A 5,597-nucleotide genomic window follows, 5' to 3' on the forward strand; every position below is an offset into this window, starting at 1 on the left:
CAATCCCCGTTCCTCATTATAAGCCGCAAATGTCTATTATTAAGTTCTTGTGTTTATAATAAAAATGATGCAGTCAATTTTTATCCAAATATATAATCTATATTGGATTCTAGCACAAATGGCAAACACAATTGACGACGGACCCCGCCCACACACGGGACTAACAAATGGAAATCACATGTAGATGACGATGGAGGCCCACACGAGCGATGTAAAACTGGAAATCACAAGCTTACAACGAGCACTGTTTACTCAAAACAGCAGAAGAAAAACATAATTAAGTGACGTATTATTTATAATTTAAATAATTATTTACACTTGAATTAGATACGTTAAGTTTAAATTGTACCGTCATCGCAGAGTCTTCTTTGGTTGGAATTTGTTTCTGTAAATTGCATTTTCATTCTGTCTTCAAAATTTCTAGTTAAGTAACCGTAAAATTTTCGATCCTGACGTCGTTCAGCTGAAACGTGATTAGTGCAGTAATTTCATCAAAGTATATTCAACAAATAAATAACAGAAATATAAGTAATAAGTTTGCAACTTGCAAGTGCGAACAAATATAGTTTGTTCATTTCACCATTATTGTTGTTAACAATTGCTGACTGGGTATAAAACTAATTTATAAAAAATAAACTTTAATAACAGACAATGTATTAAATTGTGTGTTTTGTTTCCCCTCTTTCATAAAATTTTGTTCATAGAAAAATGTATGAAACTAAACGTTATTTTACGTTATTGTAGTTTTTTTCTATTGAGTATTATTTTAGAAAAAAAGATTTTTATCAAAGTTGAAATAAATTAGTTTTATTACCAGGAATGTTTGAATTGTATTTGTAAACTATTTTTGTTTTAAACATTCCAGTCCACAGTTGAGATCTTCGGTGTTCATGTACATCCTTTGCATTTGAATAATCAGTTTGAAACATTCGATTTGCAAAACAAACATTTGCTGCACCAATCCATGTAAAGTATTGTTGACTTGCATGTTCTCGGGATAAAGCTTGGACGCGAGTTCCTATTTAAGAAATGAAAAAGAAGAGATATTTGTAAGTACATTTAGCGAATAAGTATTCAATTCAATTTTCGAAAACAAAATATAAATATGAAATACTAATATTAACGACTAAAATTGAATGCAATGTCAACATTAAAAGTACTTTACGATTTTTGCAGCAAGTAGTGTACACTTAAACATTCAACTTTACGAATAATAATATAAAAAAATAGAGTCAATAATCAATTTACTCATGTTTTATAATTTGCTAAAAAACTACAAAAGAAAATGTATTTCCTGTTGAGCTCTCTTGTTAAGTTTTATTTCGGATAAAGTAGTCTCACATCCATACATCTATCCATCCATCTAGGTAGCTCGCAACACCAAAAAAATAATAATTTATGAGACACAAAAGTAAACAGATAAAGACAAATACCTTTTCTGTTTTCTGTTAATCTCTACAGAGCGAGTTTTATTAAGAACCGAGCGAATTAACAGAAGCGATTTAGGTTTTCACGGTTACAATAATTTATTCCAAGCACGCTTGTTTAGAAGTTTTAAGAAATTGTACCTAAAACTCTACTAAACTACTGTTGTTTTTATTATGACAAATCTGGAATTTTGTTAACACTGTTAATTTTTTTATTTTCTAACCGCAAACCCGCTCAACTGTAAATTTCTTAGTCAAATACATTTGTGTATTTAAAATTTCTTGTGTTTTGAAACAATATGTGCCTTTTATTCCTGTTTAAACGCAATCTGGACAAGTCAAGACTTTATGCTTTCGTTCATTCGAAGTTGTAAAGGTAAATATTACGTCAACATTATTAACTTTCCCGCCTATATATGCGTGTTTGTATAACATGGCAAAATTTTATCATATGCGTTTGCAACATCGGCGGTTTGTTCACATTTCAAAGGTAAAGAAAACCATTTAAAATCGCCTATGACTGTTACCATAGTGAATTTGCAAAGTCCGCCGCTTGATCAATACCAATTCTATGTCTATATCTGCTGTACATAAACAAAATACGTAAATGTACCGGTATATGTAATTTTAAAACACCAGGAATTTCAAATATTAATTAAGTGTTTGCAAGACACCGCCGAAAATTCGTCGGCATATTTGACCAGCTACTTGGCCATAACACCGGCAATATATAAATTAATGTTAGGGCTACCTGTCACCGTCTTTCAGGGCGTTGCTTCGTTAATAAATTAAATGAACGTCTCGTTATAACAGTGAAAACAGCAGCAAACTTGTAGTATTAGCACAACAATTAGTATGTAAGAAATAAAAAACAATGATTATTAGATATAATGATTAAATATATACTTAACATTTGCACACATTGGTACTAAGGAAAAGGTACATTCCTGCCAATAAAATGTTTTTGGGCTGACAGTATTCAACGCGAGACAGTTACGTCTCTCATTTTGTGCATATATTATTGCACTAGCTGTCACTGAAATAAACCAATATTCCATCGTAATATTAATTTCTAAGTGTCTCATCGTATGTTACTGTCATTGTGTGGAGTCATAGATTAGCAGTTATATAATCAAGAGAAGCTTGGGCACGTGACTAATATATTCAGCTAGCGTACGGAACGTCGGTGGTTCTACTCAGTTGCCCGTTCATGCCCGTTCGTGGCTGAAATAATGCACAGAAAGGCACCTGAGATTTTTTCCTGCACCAGAAAAGCCGGAATGTTGCCATATGACTCATACTGTGTAGGTGTGACTTATAACCCAATCGAAACAAACAAAAACAAACAAACGTGACTAATAACTCATCCGCATACTGTGTAATTAGAAAGATTGAGAAAATTATCATTTCTTTTTGAAATAATAATAAAATGATTATTTCTTGTCAATGACTTTCAACGTAAACGTACTTTATAAAGTCATGTCGAATATTAACTTAATTTCGTAGTTGAATGTAAATATGCGAAATAAACAAGTACAAATATAGAAGAATTCTTATATTGCGACCAAAGACGACCTGTTAACCACCAAATATTGTGGAATGTAAAGCTTTAAAATGATTCAGCTTAACTGGACCATACTAATCTGTAAATTATATTTCTAAACATTACTATGATACATCTCGGTGACATAGAAAAATATTTGTAATACTCTTGATATATCGAAGGAACTTACCCCTTGGGTTCATTTTGTAAATTGATAGGAAAGCATAATTTATAACCGTACTATCATAACCACACGAAACAACAGGGTGATTACATTCGTGAGTACATCCGGTCTGAGTATGATTTGTTAGCATTATGTCTTAACCCAGGCAGTAACACTGAAATACAAAGTCATTGTAAGGATGTGACTGGTATAAGTCAGAATTTAAGCACAACTTTAATTGTCAGTTTATAGATGAATAAAAACCGTATACATTGTATGTAAAATATCTATTGTAAAAGATATACATGTACGTACTTTATACATACTAATGTCTTTTCCGAGATTTTCCTTTTGTAAAGCAACTAGATGCTACAAAATTGTATATATTTAAAAAAAACTGTTCATTTACTACAGAATAGATCTTATCTTTGATATGATATGGTTATACAGTATAACTTTGTTCCAATTAAATAACTGCGTTCAAATTTATTCTAAAACAAGATTTAAAATAAAAATGTATCAAGAGATTTCTAATTTATTTAACATTTTCATTTAATTAACAAGCGCACTAAAATATGAACACTACATGTATTTTATATACAACCTTTTCCATTCTTTAAAAAGTTAATGGACGTAAGTGTATTTGAGGTTTAAACAATTACAATTCAATTGTTTACTCGTTAAAAGCACATATCACTTTACTTTGGGACCATAAACCGATCTTCACGTAATAGCACGCTAAGGGCGTGAACGGTATCATGTACTTTCAGTATCGTCCGTGAACAGGCACAATCAAACCAAGCCTGCAACATTTTCAATTTTGGCGTTTGGGGCATTCTTTAAGGAATCATCTTTTCCTATTTTAAAGGTCATTCGTACTTCGCCTAAATGTATTTTATTTCTGTTAAATAAATAATAAATCATTATTCCAGCTATTTTAGTTTTAAGTTTGGAATGCTTCTTTACCTATTGTCTGTCAATGTGCATGAGGGATGCTGAACTTTTCATTTACTGCCATGAACAGACTCAATCAAACTGAGTCTTCAACGTTCTACATGTAATAAAAAGATCATCGAAACACGAATACGAGGGGACATAGCCCTAGAGTATTAATCAGATTGCCGAGTGTTTTAATGTTATTTCTTTTTTGTATCATAGTCAAAAATAAAAACACGTTCCCTTGTTGTCACAATATGAAACCCCAGAAAAAAGTAACCAATGAACGAGCAACTGAATATAATATTTCTGTCGCTTTCCCTTTCCCTTTTTTTTTGCCGTCACAAAAAGTAATCAACAGCAAACATGAGCCAATCAATGGGCATGTTCTGGAGTGTGAGTAACTAATACCTGCATTCTTATTAAGGCACTGTGCATGTATTATGTATACGATTTAACTCTGATACAGTCCCCAAACTATGATACAAGGTAACTATTGTTGCACTGTATTCACTCTGACACACCTTAGAAAAACCTATTTTACCATATGCTTCCACAACCATGCAAAAGTATAGATACTTAAGTTATAAAATATACATATATACATTTATAGACATATGATATTGTTTGACAGTAACATTGATTATATCAAAGTATACCTTTGTTTTTGTTACGCCAACTACAGTGTGATCACCACATCCCGGAAAGCAATGTCCGGGATCCCCGTTTATTTCAACAGAGGGATGTTGCTCGTAATTGAAAATGCTTTCCACCGAAATACATCCTAAAATATATAACATATCGCTAATTGAAAGAAGATTTATTGTAAAAAGTGATACGATAAAAATACATCCAAAATCACAATGTATGTTTAATCGGTATTTCTTGAAAAAACAAAAACAACATTTTATGTCCTTCTGGAACTCCCGTGTAATAAAAACTCGCTTAACTTTAATTAAATCCCATGGATTAACTAAAGAAATTAAATGTTATAAATAATGTAACTATATGTACAGAATGCAAACTCATTTATATACATGTACATGTGTTTAGCAAAAAGAAAGATCTCCTAAATTGTTTAAATGGTCACTTCTTTAATATTTGTATAAATCAATTTGATACTTTATGCTCTAGAAGTGTGTGTCCAAACGTTTGTTTGTTACCAAGATGACTAACAATTAAAGCAATACATCTATATACGAAATTGACCTAAATAATATCACAGCTTAAATAAACAAGCCCATTGGCATACAATTATCAGAGTTTGTTGTTTAAGGAGCAAAATAAAGTTCATTGTTTAAACATCTGTTTGTAAAACAGTTTCTTCTTCATATATATAATTTGTTTTCGCATTATCTTCTATTTATGATTGAATTATCTCACTATTTAACAATGGCTTTCCTATACAAGTCAATGTTTAAATTTCCAGACATTGTTTAAAGTTAATATGATATTGCATGCGCCAGAATTTGTAATGGCATCTTTAGTTTGAATCATGAATGGTCTGGTTTGCCGAGCCATATTACAT

At 31.3% G+C, this 5,597-nt stretch overlaps 1 long non-coding RNA gene across 1 annotated transcript; it reads right to left on the bottom strand.

Annotated features, from left to right (window-relative positions):
• Nucleotides 1-351: 351 nt before the first annotated feature.
• Nucleotides 352-4,856, bottom strand: LOC132728336 (uncharacterized). Its single transcript, XR_009625467.1, has 4 exons — nt 4,729-4,856; nt 3,161-3,308; nt 815-2,463; nt 352-463 (listed from the first exon to the last, which is right to left on the bottom strand). It is a non-coding gene; the product is annotated as an uncharacterized LOC132728336 (long non-coding RNA).
• Nucleotides 4,857-5,597: the final 741 nt, after the last annotated feature.

This window comes from Ruditapes philippinarum, unplaced genomic scaffold, assembly GCF_026571515.1.
Source record: "Ruditapes philippinarum isolate M1 unplaced genomic scaffold, ASM2657151v2 ctg22008_1_1_1_1, whole genome shotgun sequence".
Taxonomy (NCBI): domain Eukaryota; kingdom Metazoa; phylum Mollusca; class Bivalvia; order Venerida; family Veneridae; genus Ruditapes; species Ruditapes philippinarum.